This window comes from Etheostoma cragini, chromosome 3 (genome assembly GCF_013103735.1).
Source record: "Etheostoma cragini isolate CJK2018 chromosome 3, CSU_Ecrag_1.0, whole genome shotgun sequence".
Classification (NCBI taxonomy): domain Eukaryota; kingdom Metazoa; phylum Chordata; class Actinopteri; order Perciformes; family Percidae; genus Etheostoma; species Etheostoma cragini.
Window position 1 is genome coordinate 8956307 of NC_048409.1, and position 18421 is coordinate 8974727.

The window sequence follows — 18421 nt, forward strand, 5'->3', positions numbered from 1 at the left end:
TAACGTTAGCTTAGAACTTATTTGCCAATATGGTTAAACTGCCGCTGTTAACTAGCTAAGGTTGGTTTGCTAGCACGTCAAATTACGGTACTACTAAAGGTTATAATTCGTGGTACGGAAATCCGTACCGACTGTAAAATTAACCAAATATACAAATACAGGTAGATGATATGTTATACAGTATAGCAAAAAGACTCACGTTCAACTTTGTATTGCTCCATTGGTCTCGCTATCGCGTCTTCGGCAGCCATTATCAAAAGTTTTTCAACTCTTGTTAGCTCCGCCCCTTCCGCTACGTAGCCAAGAGGGCGACCGTTGAGTGTGGAAAGTGTTCATCGATCTACACTCATTTTTTTGTTAGTTTTGAGTGCATCATCCGGGTATTTAAGTATACTTAATTTGACGGCACTTCGACAATGTGAACGCACTATGTACTCAAAAAGTTAGTATTTAGTACAGAAGTGCGCGATTTGAGACACAGCAAGAGTCTCAAAGTAGGTAAATCTGCCAAATTCTGCTTTGACTTTCCTGTAATTGCAGTTAAAATGTTCTTGCTTTGGCGCACAATTAGGTCGGGCCAACAATCATTGTGAACCTACAGTTACACAAACCTAATACCCTTGTGGCACAAAATATTCTCCTTTTTCATGTTTTTCTTGCATCTTATCTTCTCTGCTTGCTCACACTCTGCCTTCCCTGTTGTTTGTGTCCACTTCACTGTATCTTTCTTTGTTTTAATGACACTTTTTCTTACACACACACACACACACACACACACACACACACACACACACACACACACAGAAACTGATATGGTAGTGTGCATCTTATCGTCCCCTCTCTCCTCTCCAGCCTCATCCTGTTCAATAGACCATGATAGGATAAAGGTGTTGACGTCAGCCACCATTGAGAGAACATTATGATGTGTTTCTCCTTTTGTACAATCTTTCCAGTGTCTCGTCTCCTCTGAACAGACTGGGGTGAAATTTATTCTCTCCTCTATTGTCTTTTAGCGTCTTCTATTCACAGCAGGGAGAGCCCTCCAGTTTTTTTTCTCCATTTTATTTCCCTCCTTTAGTTATTTGGGAAGAGAAAAGGTAATGAATCCATACTCCAAATGAAACCATGATGATCATCATCAGCAGCATCGTTCTTCATTTCTTCTTCTTCCACTGACTTGAGAAAAAAGAACTAAAGACAGCATCATGGTTGGCTGAGAGTGGCTCCTCGGAGATAAAACTCATATGAGAGGACACGGAGTCACCTGGTCCTGAGTCTAAGAACACATGCATACATGGCTGAATGAGATTAAGCGGGAGATAGGAACAGTGCATGGGTGAATATGGGACCGGGTTTAAAAAATAGATTTTCCAATTTTGAATGATCCAATATGGATTTATAAAATCCTGAATTGATCTTTGTCCGTACCTCGGTATTGGCCAGGTTTGCCTGGGCAGATAAGAAGCTGTTCACCGATAATTTTAATGTGTTGTTTTTTGGCCGTCGGATTTAGACAACTAGCACATCCAGATTGTTTGTATGATTGAATTTGTAGATATAGTAGAAAATTTGCAATGTTTCATGATTTTTTTGCGATGATCTTCAAAATCGATTCTTGTACTATTCAACTTTTGTTTGTGGTTAACGCTATAGTGTAGTTTCTGCCGCCCCCATGAGGAATTCTAAGTAATGACAACAAAACTGTTACAACTGATACAAACTTCAGTGATTGCGCACTTCACCCTCCTCCACACAGTTGCTAGAAGCCAAAGAGGACACAGAGGATTAAACAATGATGGACACACAACTTTTTAGTGTGGTATTAGTACTTTCACTTAAGTAAAGGATCTAATTACTTTTTTCACCCCTGTTCAATTTTAATGATCACTTTCCAACCACCTGACGGCGCCAAGGTGCAAAGTTGCCGTCATGCAGCTTTAATGATCAGTTGCTCACATTTACTAGTGTCTTCCACAAACGCCTCTACACATCTTGTACTTTCTTCCTGGTCTTTTCTTCTCTTCCACCATTCTTCAAGCCAGGCTGCTAATGAACTGCTTACCAAGGCTGAACTAATCAAGGCTGACTGCTCTCTGTCATTGTCAATTATACAGCCCACCCTCCCATCCCATCTTCCTCTCACTCCTGCTCTTCATCTCCCTTACAAAGGCTTGGCAGGGACCAGACTCTTGCTTCTCAGCCATAAATTGAAAAGTAACACAAGAATGATGGGATAGTGACACTGCGACTCGGGTGGAGATGGGGAGGCAGGTGTGTGTGTGTGTGTGAGTGTGTGTGTTCCATGTACCCGCTGGTTTCACTAGCTCAATAGCCCCCCCAATTGGATTGATTCAGCGGCCGCCCACCAAAGAGCCAGGTTCAGTCTGTGGGTTCTGCCTCACTTTTGGTGGGGGATTGTTGGGTTTCTGTAGATTATAGATGGTGCTGTAGACTAAATGTAAATGGTCTGTTCTTATATATGGCCTTTATAGTCTCAACAACTACTCTATAGTACAGGAACCATTCACACACATTCATACACTGTGGTCGAGGCTGCCATACAAGGTGCCACCTGCTCATCAGATAAACACTCACACACATTTACACTCTGATGGCGCAGCATCATGTTGAATGTCGTGTCCTACCCAAAAACACTTGGACACGGGACTGCAGGGCCAGGGATAGAACCCCCAACCTTCCGATTGGCAGGCTCTGCCACTGAGCCACAGCCACCCATGGACCTACTCGATCTGATAACGTTTTTTATGATTTGTCACTATAAATAAATTAAATTGAAAAAAAATGCAGTTGGTGGGAAATGTATAAAACAGACCATGTAAAAAAATTAAATGAAAAACATAGCTTTAAATAAAGCTAAAAAAACACAATATTAAATGAACACGTGCAAAATGAAATAAGGAGAAGCAAAAGCTTATTTAATCCCCTAATAATAATCATTATGAATGGCTTTATATTTTTATCATATCTTTAACACATTCTGTACAATTTGCTACATACAGTGTGGACCCACACAACAACAAAAAAAGAAAACACAAATATTTTTACATATATAGTCACTTTAAGATAATTAATGTAACAAAATTAATAATCTGTGAGAAAACCCTGCTTCATCCTACCTGTAGCCTACCTTGTGGAAACCCTGTTTGTTCTGCTTTTTAATCTTGGTCATGTAGCATGATTATGCAACTGGTAACACATTTCTAACTCACTCACACTATGAAATGATGATAAGGTGGTGCGCAATCACGGAAGGCTTTTATCATGTGGACGTGCCAACAGTGTTGTTGCATTACTAAGAATCCCTCCTGGGGGAGACAGAAATTACACCCTATTTCTTTAAATCCTACGGCTTCTATACTCCAAATCAACAAACTCTCTCTCTCTCCAACTCTCTCCCTCCATTATGTTGCACACTGCTGTCTTCCAGCAACAAGTTACGTGGCGAGATTTCAGAACAAGACTTTCCCATTCCTCGTCCAACGTACCATTCATACACAGCAAAAGGTTAGCCCATTTAACCATCACCATCATTATACCAACAACACGTCCAAAAACATTACCAGTACAAGAACAGAGGGAAATATGACTGTACTGAAATGTAAAAAGAAATCAAAATAAAGACACTGAAAAATCAGTAAACCATAATTCAATGTGTTGCTAAAAAAAAAGATATTCCCTGTTATAATGTATTCAGACGTTTATAATAACAATCTGCAAAAACAAGCAAATAGGGTCCATGGTCTGAGGGCTTTTTGACATTTCTTTTTAATTACACCTTTAAAGGTTATTTGAATATAACTTTATTCCCGTCTGTTTCACATCAAAATGAAATGTTGTAATGTCGCTTTTTGATTAGGAGTGTCAAACATTGCTTCTTATTCCTCAAGAGGGTAAAAAAGACAGAAATTCCCTTGAAATTACTGTTCACTGCTGAGAATAGTTTGATGTTTTTCTTGATGAAAAAGTGTGATCAGTTAAAAACAAGGTTAATACTGTAATCTGAGAGTAAAACATAGTGAAAGAGTGAAATTGTATTTTGTCATTTGTAAATATAGGATACATTTTTTCTCCTTTTGGTCAGCAACAAAACAGAAAATATCTTGCACTGCCAGAATATGGCGTAAACAACCACTGATGTCAGAAACAAAGATCTTCAGAAAAGAAAGTTCAACAGCAAAAGCTTGTAATGCGGAGCTTGCTTTGTTGATTCTGTGTAGGCAACGATGTGCTTCAGACGGTGATTACCAGCACCAACAGCCTTGGAGTCTCCTGAACAAAGAGTGCAACCAGGGGGACACGTAAACAGACAACTATTCACAACACAGGGCCGCAGTGTAATTACAGCCAGAGGGAGGTTAAAGAGCAACTGATAAAAGTATGTTTGTGATTGATTCATGTCTGCGTTTGTGTAATAACCTTCTTTCCTTTACATCAACAGATATTTGTCCGTAGAACCTTGAGTACTGAGACAAGCTCCTCATTGGAACCAAAGAAGTTAAGACATTGGCTCCAAGTAAGGCTGCCATCCTTCCGTCCAAAGAGGCAGATAGTAAATTTCACAAATAGAAATATAAAAGTGTAAATATACAAATATGAGGGTTGTCAGGTAAAGTCAAGTAAACTGTATTATCCCCAATGGGCAATTCTCTCTACAGCCAGCAGCATTCCATACTCAACATAAAATACATTCATATTCCATACTCCAACTGGACTATTTACATCAAGGTATTGATATGACCAATGCCAACAGGTACACATGAGCTCTTCCATCTCTTGGTGTTACACCTGGGTACCAGGTATCTGCAACCCAATGGCAGCAGCCTGAATTCACAGGACAAGGGGTGACTCGGGTCCCAAGCATGGTTTTGGCCTTCCTTGGGACTCTGACCCTGTATAAAAGGGATTACTCCAAAATCATTAACTGTAATTTTGCCACCCCTCTTACCAATGCTGTTTAGTCTAAGGTTATATTTCAAAGAAGGGCCCGAACCAGCAGATTAAAGTGAAAGTTAAAAGGTCATATTTTTTATATATTTTATAATCAATAAAAAAAGAATTAAACATTTTCATAAAAGATGACTCAATATTAAATCTCAGTTTCGGGAAATGAAATAAATTTGATGTTGAGCACACACTGCTTCTGTGTTGGCCACAAATGTCAAGTTATTGATTCAAATATTTAGTGGCGATAAATCGCTAAATAATCATTTTTTTAATCTGTTCTCAATGTACTTTAAAATGGATATTTTTCAATTTTTTAATGATCAAGTGGTATGAGTCTTGTGGAGAGAACCATCTGGAATGGCTTTGATACTCAACTTGCCATTCAACAGAGCCTTTTCTTTATCCATTTCTGCTCAAGGCGGTTTGTTTCTGATAGCCAAGGATTCCTGCCCACCACCTCTCTGCCTCTGCAGTGCTGCAGCACAAGAGGACAGAAGGGGCGAGAGCAGTGCTTTTGGCCGAGGATCTGCAAACTGCATGAATGGGAATGAACAGAAATATCTTTGAATCCACTTAGCCTTTTCACTGATGGTCTGATTGACTCTAAAATAAATTTGTCGCTAGTCTCGTTTTGTAAATAAAGTTGCTAAGAGGGTCTGAAAAGTCGCAGAATCTAGTGACAAAGTCGCCAAGCTGGCAAAACTGTCGACAACATTACTGCTGTAGCTTCCTGATCTCTCAAACTATGGATCGGCCCGTGGCCCAAATCCCAAAACACACGTGTATTACTCAGGGTTCAAAAAATTTGTAGCGTTAAAAGTAATTTGCCTACATTGTTATTATCATTTACAATTTTACACACCTTTTATTGATTTATATATATACAGTATATAGTGAGAAAAAAAACACTGTCCCCTTTCTTCTACTCAACTTTCAGAACAGTAAAGAATACATACATCAACTCTGTCCATTACCAGTTGCAATCACTACCTTTGTGGACATTTTCAGGATGTTCAGGACAGAAAGAACTGATATAAAACACTTGAAATAAATGTCAGTATCAATGACAAACTGTAAAAAGATTGTTTAAGTTGGACAAAAGCACAAAAAACAATGGAACACTCACTCTAAAAGTATCTTGTGGAGAAACTGGACCTTTGCTGACATTTTAAGCTCAAGAAACAGCTTCTGAAATACTTCAAACGTATATTTCAATTTCAGTGGGTATTTTAAGTTGACAGCATAGATGACACCTACGAGCAGGAGGCAAGCATTTTTCACACTTCTGCAGTCCTCCAGAACTTCTGTCTCCTCGATGATGACTGACACGTACATGGGATCTGGGTTTTCCTGTGCCACATTGGGATGGATGGTAATCTCCAGCATGTGATCACAAGAGTCCTTTTTCAGTGCTAATTGGCTGATGTCCTGTGAAAACAAATAAGCCACAATTAGAAATAACTAAGAATAGCTTCCAAGTGAAGGAAAAGGTTAAGAGAAAAAATGTGAAAACGAAAACAAAGAGGTATACTCAATTTAGTTTACTCAGATCAAACAATATTCATATGGCACTTTTCAGATGTAAAGTTAAAAACATGTTTCAAAGAGGCTGACCCAGAGACGAAGAGTCAAGTTTGGGGGCCATCCAGACTGAGAGGGATCAATGCCACTCACAGTGCTGTCCATGGTGCCGCACACTGGAGCTGAAAACTGAGGGATTACATTTCTAAAATGGGTTGTAAAGTTAAAAATAAAATTAAATACTCTTTTGCTTATAAAATAAAGTTAATGATTAGTCGTTAAATAGTCAGACAATAAAGCAGCAAAATACACACCGCACCCATGACGCTGCAACAGTAAGGAGATTCCTTTTTCAGACTCCTTGTTCATATTACACTACTGGAAGAATCGTCTTTAAGACTATTCCACTAATATATTATCACATCTGGTCCTTTGTTGTTGGTTTTTTCGAGCAGTTACTTGTTTATTGAAGAATATATAAATATTAATCTGTACAGACAATGCACTGTAATATATTAGGTGTGTGTGTATACAGTATGAACCAGCATCCATTAACCTGACTACTGCAACTTTGGCTTGTGTTGGTGTGTCTCGCCCTCTGCTGTGTTTGACCAATCAATGACAGACATCATCAGTTATGACGCCGCTGGGAGATGGAACAGGAAGAGGTGAAAAACAAACAAGACACTCAATTCCTTTCTGACAGCGTTAGTGTTTGTTTAATCTACTGTATGCATAGTGACTTGTACAGGATGTGGTGGCTCTTAAGAGCTATTCACATCCCGTACAGTCAGTGGTATTTAGAGGACAATGGTTGAATCTTTTTGGGAAAGCCCAAGTATCTGAGGGTCCTTTTGATGGTTGTCTGGTCCTTCATCCATTCCAGAGATCTTGAACAGGACCCCTAGGGGGTTCTCAGAATTACTCCATGGGGGGTCACCAAATTAATGTTAAGGTCTGAAAGTTTTTTTTCAAAACTGAAAATGTCTTAATCTTAATCCAACATTTTAGCAAATCTAAATCATCTTATATTCTATGTATAGCTTCTCTTTTAGCTGTTGCACAAAACCAGAGTAAGGGATTACGCTGGGATATTCAAGTTATCCTGGATACATTTAGCTTAGATTTGGTTGCAAAAAAGCAGGGTGAATTAAGCCCAACCAAGTAACCATGGAGATTTATTCTTTGCAGTTTGCAGGCTAACAGCCCGGCTAAGATTAATGCTGGAGTATTATGTGTTAAATCAGTTGTCGCTCTGATACGAAATAAACGTGTTTAACAGTTAGTCCGTTGTCTTCTGAACGTGTTCTACTTTACTTTTATGAACATTAAATACTCGTCACTATTGCTGTCAGGAGTTTGATTTAAATCCTACTATTGCTGTTGTTTAGATGGTTTGAAATGGTTGATGAAGTTGTAACAGTGATTTAATGAAGTCAGTGATGTATAAAGTCCCATTCACCAGTTTTTCTTCCTGTACCCTGGCACGCCTGTTTCTGAAGGACATTTTGGATGAAGAATCACTGATATTGAGACGTGTTTTCAGACGTGAGAGTGTGTTTCGGGACAGATTAGACCCTTTAGCTTTTCCTGACGAGTACCTGCATGAGAGGTATAGATTTTCTGGAGACAGAATCCGTTATTTGTGCAGACTGCTGGGTCCCAAAATTCAGCACCGCACAGCGGAAAGACATGCTCTCAACGTCCCTCAGATGGTCTGTGTGACACTGCGCTTTTTTGCAAGCGGCATGTTTTTATATGCTGTGGAAGACGCTGAAATTCTTAAGAAAGGCACTATTTGCCGTACTGTCAGAAGTGTGTGTTTAGCACTGAAGTCCTTTGCACACATCTTTATCACCTTCCTTGGCCATAGAGGAACGTGTTACATCAAAGAGGATTTCTACAAGATTGCAGGTTACCTGAATTACAGATTACAAAAACGGATAGGATACTCTGACTATTTCGAGGTACAGCTTTCCCTAATGTCAATGGTGCGCTGGATTGAACACTGATCCACATTCAATCCTCAGAGGATTCAACAGAAAATCTTCCACAGTATCAATGTCCAGGTCAAATTTATTTAGTTACTGTCAACTAGCCCAAATGTATTCTGTGCATTATATGTATACTGAATAGGCAACATCGATCTGTAATGCTGAATGCATCATTACTAATGTCGAGGCAAAGTGGCCTGGGTCTGTCCATGACTCCCGGGTTTTTAGGTCCGGACTATTTCCCAGCGACTATCACAAGGTAGGCCACACACATTTCACTGATAAACCCAATTGCAGTTTTCTGGTGTTCTGCTGGGAGACAAGGGTTATGCTTGTGAGACGTACCTTCTCACTCCCCTCGCAGACTCTCAGACAGCAGCCCAGCAAGGGATACAATTCTGCCCATGCAAGAACAAAGGCCCAAATTGAGATGGCATTTGACCTTCTCTAGTCACGTGTCTCCACCACCTGCGGACCGCCCCAGACAGGGCCTGTGACATCACTGTGGCCTGCACTGTCCTACATAATTTTGCCTGTCTGAGGAAAGAAAGAGGTCCTGCACTTGAGATTGAGTGGGACAATGCAGCCATATTCCCGGATGACATTAATGACAGGCTAGTCACAGACCAAAAAATGACTGCTTTCATTGTCTTGTCCTTCTCTAATAAATTATAGTTTATGTTACTCCTTAATTAGGCCTAATATTTTTTTTTTATTAAATATTTTAGCAGCTTACTTTGGTTTCATAACTTTCTAAATTTTTATCTCACATCACTAAAGCAATAACTTTGCCTACATAGTGTAGTGTACATTCATCACACAGGGACGGCCACAATGCTGCTTAAGCTTTTTATTTTAGTGCTGTCACTTTTCAGCTTGGAGCTGGGGAGAGAGAAAGAAAACTTCTTCTTTTTCTAGTTTCTGTATTTTCAGATCCAGTTTCCTCAGTGTTTTCTTTTTGATGTCTATACCAGGGTCCAGATCCTGGAGATTCCTTTTGCTCATAACAATCTGTACATCTGCCAGCTCTGTTTTCAGACATACAGTTTGCGAATTCTGTAAACCACCGATTAGCACAGCAGGGATTGTAATATTTAGAGTTTGTCAAAGTTCCTGGGAATATGAGGACCCAAGAGCAAAGATATACAGGCAGGTAGGAGAATGCCAAATACAAGTCTTTATTAGGAAAAGAGTCCAAACCAATAAAGGGATCCAAAATGCAAAAACAATAAGGAAAAACATCCAAAAGAGAAAGAAGAAAAATGCTGATAACAGGAACCAAAGACAAACAAAACTCCCACAAAAAACACTTCAATGATCTGACAATGGACAAGAGGAAGACAAAGACTAAATACATAGAGTAACAAGGTAACATGAGGCAGGTGACACAATGATGGGAAACAGGTGAAAACAGACAATAACAAGGGCGGGAAAGCTTGAGCAGAACTAAGGCAAGTAAAATTCAACAGGACGGCACAGAAACAAGACTATCACAATAAAACAGGAAACAGAACATCTACAAGACAAGACCAAAAATAACACAATCACAAGACATGACAGAACAACAGGCTAAGAAAGTAAGACAGGAAAAAAGACTACAACAATATGTAAAGACCAAACACCCAAACCATAACAGATTTATTTCAGCCAATACTCACTATGTTGCTTTGTCTGGATCCTGTTACAAAAATATTTTCTATGAGTACTCTATGACTGACTTCTCATCCATTATGGGCTGAAATGTATTTTAATAAGATTGGCACGATACCTCAGGCCTTCTGGAGTCCAGTGACCCCATCTCCACATCATTGGCTGCAGAAGACCCTTCCCCCTGCCAAACTGAATATAATTTGTATTGACAGGATGTGCCGAGACTAATGCTTTTAATAATTAACACTTGTCACTGCCCAATGTGAAGCGAGTGAAGATTTGAGTCATGCGTCACTTTGCGACGAGTGAAGCTGAGAGTTGACCCTTGAGTCACTTTGCGAAAAGTAGCTTATAAGATGCTAACGAGAGACTTCTGTAATGTCAATACAGAAAAAATGGACCTACTTAACCAAGTTCATTCACTGCTGGCTACAAGTTAGCATCAAACACAACAAAGGTTGTCAGTTGAATGGTGTTTTAAACTAATGTTAGCAATCAAACAACCACAGATAGCTAAAACGTTTTTGAAATGACAGCTAGCTTAGCTACAAGCTAGCAATCAAACACAACAAAGGCTGCCACTGGAATGGCGTTTTGAGCTAACATCACAGGACTTCCTTGATTTAACAGAAGGGCCATTTCCTTAGCTGGGTGAAGTCTGGAACTAATAGAGGTTGTGCATATGGTTGTAAAAAATGTCAAAGTAAGCTTATTAATAATACATGCTATTTATATAGTTTACAGTACAACCCCTACATTTAGCACATAACGAGATAGAGCAATAAAACTAACACATAAAACAAGCATCTTTAAAGCATTTAAAACGGAGTGTACAACTTTGCTGGTAAGTGGATATTTTTAAATCCTCACATTTAGTTGGTCAGCTATCTGCCAGGCGTTTTCTCTTTGTTTAATAACAGCAGCCCTATTTCCTTTTTTGCATATTATATGCTTCCCCTCCTCATAACTTTCCATTATAAGTTGCTGCTCAGCAGGTGAAAAATTTGCCACACCCGTCTTCTCCATCTCAATCCAATTCAATTTTATTTTATTTATAGTATCAGTTCATAAGAGTTATCTTGAGACACTTTACAGATAGAGTCTGCATCAGTAAATCTTTGATGGATACCATGGTCTATTTAAGAAAGCCGTGAACGTGCACTTATCCCAGCTATCAACACCTGGCTGGATATAGCTCAAACATCTCATCCTGGCTCGGCAAACGTGCAACCGATTAGGCCACGATGAGCGGATCACACTAAGTCAAGCTGCACTTTTTACGTTATCCTGGATTTCTTCATTCTAGCCCCTAAAACACAGCAAAGCCAAATAAAAAGAAAATATTGTATCAGAGTATGCAAATATTACAAATAATTGCATCCCCATGAAACAAGACTTATGTGACCACAGACCACCCACACACCTCCTTCACGCAGTAGCCAAGGAGGACACACAGGATTAAAAAAATTGATGGACTCTTAAGAAGAGGTCATTATCTTCACCTGACGACACAATCTACTGAACATAGTCATACTGAGAAATACAGAGAGAGTTGTGTGGAGCTGATAGTCTTAATTAGCTTGGTAGCAACACATTTGACAGCAGATTGAACGTAACGTTCATCAATATCAAAAAGTTATTCACTAAAGCTTTAAGACTGATAATAAAATTTAAAAAGTATGTAATTTATACCTGGGGAGTTGGCTGAATTAGGCAGATGAATATGCATGTGCTATAAACATGCGGTCCCCTACTATTGGGTGCTAAATGTAAAAATTACAATTTTAAAGCTAAAATATTTCAATTATTTAGCTTACCCTCACATTTGAGGCATAAATTAGTGTAAAACATGTTATATACAATTGTTATATATAACATGTTATATCTAATGTTATATCTAAATGTTAGTAAAATACTTCTTGTCTCCTCAGGATATTTTTTTACTTTTCTTCAAGTCGTTTTATTGTTATATATACATACGTAAATATTAAAGGTTTCTACAACTACTGACAGTTACTTTGTGAGCATATAAACACTGCTATATGTAGTATAATAATCTTCTGTTATTTTGAAATATTAATTGAAAGTTTCTCCTCACATTTAAATCTCTTTATGTTGCAGGCCTTGAGCCACTTGATAACAAATGGGGGTCCCAGTTTCAAAACCCCCACTGGTGGGATGTGCATCCTCTGTCTTCCAGCAGGCGCGTCTGTGCTGCGTTTTGGATGTGCCCCTGCAAGCGATTGCGGCCATTCATGTCAATGCTTGATATTCCACCACACTGGGACACGGCGTGTCCTAGAAGCGTGCGTGGAGCGGCTCTCCGCTCTGCTAAAGATACGCGCCAGGTCAATTTTCACACGGTATTTGGACAGCTGGGCAGGAGGTGAAACAGACAGAGCATCCAGTCGATTTACCAAGACACCCACCCAATGTCATACTTGTCTTGTCTACTACACCCATGGAAAATTGAGAGATTTATTTGGGAGATGGATAAAACATAATAGACACCACATATCCTTTTTATAAGGACAATGCCAGAAAAGAGAAGCCATGATGGTAATTACAGGTAATTGAAGGAGTGAATGAATGAAGTTACTTTGTTTTTACCTTAAACTCCATCATTGTACCATTGAAACACTTAAACATTGCAGACAATTTATTGCCATATCAATGTATAACAATACATTATTAGTTATTAAACCTCCCATTATTTATCGTAATTACATCACCAATAATCATTAGGGCTGTAACGATACACCCAACCAAGGGATCGGTTCGTATCGATACAAACCTCAATTTGTTTTGTACAGTTATACAACAGAGACCTCATTTATTGATATCGATTGATTTCAATATCAATAAATCCAACACCAAAGATTTTTTTGTACCTTAAAGTAATGTTTCCAAAATCATTTCAGGGGTTTATTAACTCATTGGAATGACACTTATGAATAATGGTACTGGAAACAGTAATGGACAGTTCTGCTTCCAACCTGTAGGGGGACTGAAGAAGAAAATACTTTGGTGCCTACTGTAAAGGTGCTGTTTGACAAGTAGCTAGCTAACACTAATGTAATTCTTGGTATGTAACATAAGATTACGACACCGTTCAACACGCTCAGTTATTTTTAGTTTAATTGTTATTGTAAAACAACTCTGAGCTAACCCACAAAATCATCAGTAACGTTAACTGTATAGAGTTGAAAATTCAAAACAGAAACTGTTTTAGACACGTATTTTGCACTGTGCAAAAATATCCACGAAAAGTCAAAGCACAATGTACCTCTAACTTTGTGGACTAGGAAACTGTTTGAATCCAGCGCTGTGTGTTCTTAAAAGTAGAAACTTTAAAGACAGAACATGTAACATTTCTGCAATAAAATGTCTAAAATGCCAATAGACCTATGTTGTATGTCTTATTGAGTTGTGCACTCACATAAGTTTCCAACAATGTTCAAACCCAGAGTAATTCATGTCATATCAAAGTGATATTATTCAAGGTAACGGTCTGCTGCATGTGGTTGCTTGTCGATGGTGGCATGTCCCCTATGTGAATGCATTGGTGTTGTCTGCCAGAAGCTGTCATACAGTGCCTGTTTATCTAGTTCAACGTTTTAGGATACACATTATAGAAGCAGGGCTGCCAACTTTTCCCAAAACCTTGGAGTGAGATTTGGTGGGGCTAACCCAATTTTTGCCGCGTACAAAGCAATTTCTTTGGCCCTTTCAGCATCATTATCCTTCAGGGTTTAAACTGGGACTTGCTATGTGTGGGAGTGATGGGGGCTCTCCCTAGGGGGGTCTGGGGGTGCACCCCCAGGACAAAATTTTGAAAAATAAACCATTAAATGGCACTTTCTGGAGAATTTGGTGCCAAAAAAAAATGGAGAAATCAAGTCTTACATGACATGTGCCAAACTGTAGGGTTAATAGCATTTGCATTGTCGTAGTATTAACAGGTTTTAGGGCATTTAGCATTTACATTATTTACATTATTAACTTCTTATGATGACCCAGACAATGTGCCAAACATAATGAGCCACTTTACAGAGACAGTAGCATATGTCAGCAACAGCTGAGAAGATTTTGGTCTGTGTTGAACAGGTCCAGGGGTCCCTGGAGTAGGGACCAGGGACCCAAAGTTAAATTCATGTTAAGGGATCAACTAAGACCACTGAAATTCTAAAGAATGAGAACCACTGATTTACATAAATTCTAATCCTTTAACCTTTGTGCCAATGTTCAGTAATGTTTGGCCCTCATCCTCTGTGCCCCACTTACTCTATTTACTTTTATGGGAAATGAAGACTATTTGTTCATTTTATGAAACATTGAATGAATTATTTACAGTTACATTTAGAGATGCACTGAGGTATGAGAAGCACAATAGTGGCCCAACGTTGCAGTATCGTAGGCCTATATATAGTGTGGTGTCTGGGCCATAGCTCAGACGTGTTTCATCAGATTTCTGCTCCTGTTTACAACTTTGTGCACATTCAAAATATAACTCCATCTCTGTTGTCCGAGATTTAGAGAGTATTAAACTCTGCTGTGCATGTCATTGCTTCGCTGAAATATGGTGGATCTCATTCAGACCGTTGCACAGACACAGAGGCCCATTTGGGTCTGGTCTCTGACAAAGTTTAGAGATGACTGTACGCTGCTCTTCATCGGAGGACTACACACGGATGCAATGCGTCACTGTCCCCAGCAGAGCGGGTCCACTAAAATGAACTGAAGTTGCTACACTACCAGCAGCGCTGCTCACCTCTATCTTTACAGAAAGAGGACACGAAGCGGCGGACGGGTCTGTAATACTCAGAGCTCATACCTGGAGCCGGGGAAATGCACCTGGGATGGCTCTTCCACATACAGGGAGCGCTCTTGAACCCCTCACAGTCTCTGTAAGCACAACTAGTCGATCATAAGTGGCTCAACAGGTAGATCTATAGATAAACTCATCTTTCAGATGGATGGAAATCGGGGGTGTGGCGTGTGCGCGTGTGAAACCAGTCAAATGCGTGTGTCTCACGGCCAATGCGTGAGAGTTAGCAGCCCTGTAGAAGTCAGTGGTTGGTGGTTTTTAACTCAATATTTTAAACGGATGTACCAACTTCCAAGCTGTTTTAAATGAGATACAGGTTTCTGAATGTCTTCTGCTTTCAGTCTCCGGCTGAGCTGTTCAAAATCTGCATGGCTTTCTACGTCACTAGGGGAGACAACGTGGCTAACTTTAGCACATGCTAGCGCTAGCATGCTGGCTTGTTCTAAATGGCAAAACACTGCTACAACACACACTAGTTCACCATAATCTACAAAAATACTACTCATATGTCCCTGTTCTGCTGGTTTTCCACAAGTGCCCATCGTTTAGTAGACGTCTCCCAGCTTATCCTGCCTTGTACCGACCAAAGTTGGAGAAAGAGTTTTCTAGCTGATGTGATCTTACCTGGCAACTGAGCATGTTCTACTGCCAACAAAGATGGTACAGAAGTGAGTTGTCTCACTCTCTTGCTAAACAGAGACCTAAACACACAGGGTGAAAACAGGATCTTAAGAAATGTGCGGTTCAACAAACATATGGTGTTTTTAGAAAACTAAACCATGTAAACCTGTTCTCGTACAACCTCTAAATACAATTATAAACCTGAAAATGACCATAATATGGGCTTTTGGAACACAGTCAAAGTAAGTCCTTGTAAGTATAGTAAAACAAAAAGTGTGTGTGTGTGTGTGTGTGTGTGTGTGTGTGCATTCACCCTTGCCTGACAATATCCTCCAGCAGAAAAGAAGGTCCACCTTCTCCACCTGCCCCTCAACTGTCCAGAGAATTAAAACATATCTCTTCCTCAATTCACTCCCAGCCATGTTATTTAAAGTAATTAACCTTAATTTGCCCAAAAAAGACAAATCTGTATTAGACCACTGCCTCTTAACCAGAGGCCCAGTCGCCAACCGCCGTCCATCTCCCCGTGCTCCTAATGGGGTCTCTGCTTAATCAAAATTCAGCCATCAGATCTTGATATTGAATCATCTTTTAATTGGGAGCTACATTGTGGTTAATAGTTTTATAATTCGCAGGCTCTAATAGTCTCACCCCTGGGATCCGCTCCAGTTTTTCTCGCTCGTTGAAGCTGCCACAGCGGTGAGGACTTTTACACTCACACGTTTTGCACACACACACACAAAAAAAAATACAAAGGTATATATGTGTGTGTATGTGTATACTCTTTTCAACCCCCCCACAAACACACACACACACACACACACAGTACTCACCAGGTGTCTCTGCTTGTAATTCCACTACGTTTATATAGGATCACAAAAAAAATGAGGTCAAATTATCAAATAAGACTCATCCAGAGCCCCTGAGACTCTATGTCCAGCTCTATATTTAGCTGCTGAATAGTTAATTTTTATGATGTGTGAAGAAAAGAGGGACCTGTACCAGAGCTGTACTGACGGTAAAGCTCTCCAGTCGGGATATATCTGGTCCTCAGGGATGGCCTTTTGTTGTGTTCTCACGTGTCCCCTGTGTGTGCTGGTCGTAGTGTGGAGTTCTACGTATTAGTCCAGTTTTTCCAAACCTTCCTCCACAGAGTTGCAGAGGAGGGTCTGGCCAGTCCACATAGCATTCCGGAATAAGGGGGAAAACGTGCTCTGGCTTATTGGCATTTCTTTTTATATCTACAGTATATATATATATATATATATATATATATATATATATATATATATATATATATATATATATATATATATATATTTTTTTTTTTTATTGAAGGAATTGCACAATACAGGTTATGTCAAACAATACTTTTTCCTTCAGTTTTTTTTCAAATTTTTTTTTGACTTTTTCTAGTTTAAGAAAAAATAAAACATCATTTAACCATGCGGCCATCGCTGGTGGCATAGCGGATGTCCAAACCAATAAGATCCTACAGCGGGCAAGAAGTGTTGTAAAAGCCGATTGGACCCGAGTTAAATTTAAACTCTCATTTGCAATGAGAGCTTAAATTTGCAATCAATGGGCAGGGCTTAATTTGAATTCTGATAAAGTTTGGAAAACAGATGACCAAAATTGATTTAGACAGGGGCACAACCAAAAGGTGTGTGTTAAATCAGCTGGAGAGAGGGAACATCTATTACAACTCCCGTCTGTTCCCGGATATATATCTGCTAACCTAGCCCTACTGAAATGAGCTCTATGCACTACTTTAAACTGAATGAGCCCCGAGCGTGCACAGGATGAAGATGAGTAAATCCTTTACAGTGCATCCTCCCAAAATCTATCAGACAACTCAGCCAACAACTCCCCTTCCCACCGGATCTCGGCATTTCATTTAACCAATCACAATTGTCATGGGCGGCACTAAGCTTTTGCACAGTGTACTGAATATTATTGTACGTAGATTTATTGAAAATCTAGTTTCTACATCATTCACCTACTTGTATATTCACCGGGGTCTCTAACCTGCAAGTTGCTCTTCAAGAACTGAGCAGCCCATGTTCTGCGAAGGCAGCACAGAAGCATTCAGTGTAAGTAGGAATTACAGTAACAGTTAAGCTTTCAAGTAGAATGAAAATGTCGAAGGGGCCAAAATCCTCAGATAAATCCCTGCAGTGTGATTAGCTTTATATACTGCTTCCTGACTGCTGAGAGCAAAAAGGAGAGAGGTCTACGCTCTTTAAATTAAGTTTTACGGTACAGGACATTGTTTTCATAGTTTATTATGTTGTGTGTAGCCACTTAGATCTTTTAAGAGACGTTGTGTTTGATATTAATGGTGAAATACGTAAATATGCCTATGAATGTTTTCCATTGTAGGGGATTGCCATCTTGGGGACATAATGCTCAAACTTTTTTGAATGTATTTGAACCTATGTGGGAAGACTGATTATTTTACTTTTTGCTTTGGAGTTGCTGCATCAATAAAGAATTTTTAACTTTTATGTCAACAAGAGACCTTTGGTTTTCATGCTGTTCTGTTTTTTTTTCAGAAGGAATATCCAAATTGGCCAGTTTTGAAAGCCCTACAGGCCTGGTTGATAATAAATGGTTGGCGGCACAGTCAAGAGACAGAGAATAGCAAGTAGCTTTGTGTTTACATGGGGACATTCAGAGAGTTTGTTTAGTGTGCACGGGGCGAGGGATCGATGGAGCAAGGTGAGGAAAGAAAGATGCAGCTGGATGAAGAGAGAGAGCAGGGCATGCCTTTGTTGTCCTTTCTCTATTCTGCCTCTATCCTCTCCCCAGTGGGCTGATTTGCTATCGATTAGCAGGCTGG

At 39.5% G+C, this 18421-nt stretch overlaps 1 long non-coding RNA gene across 1 annotated transcript in view; it reads left to right on the plus strand.

Moving 5' to 3' along the window:
• The window catches only part of LOC117942353, an 84566-nt gene that overhangs the window by 24392 nt on the left and 41753 nt on the right, over positions 1-18421 (plus strand). The gene's annotated exons all lie outside the window — the stretch shown is intronic.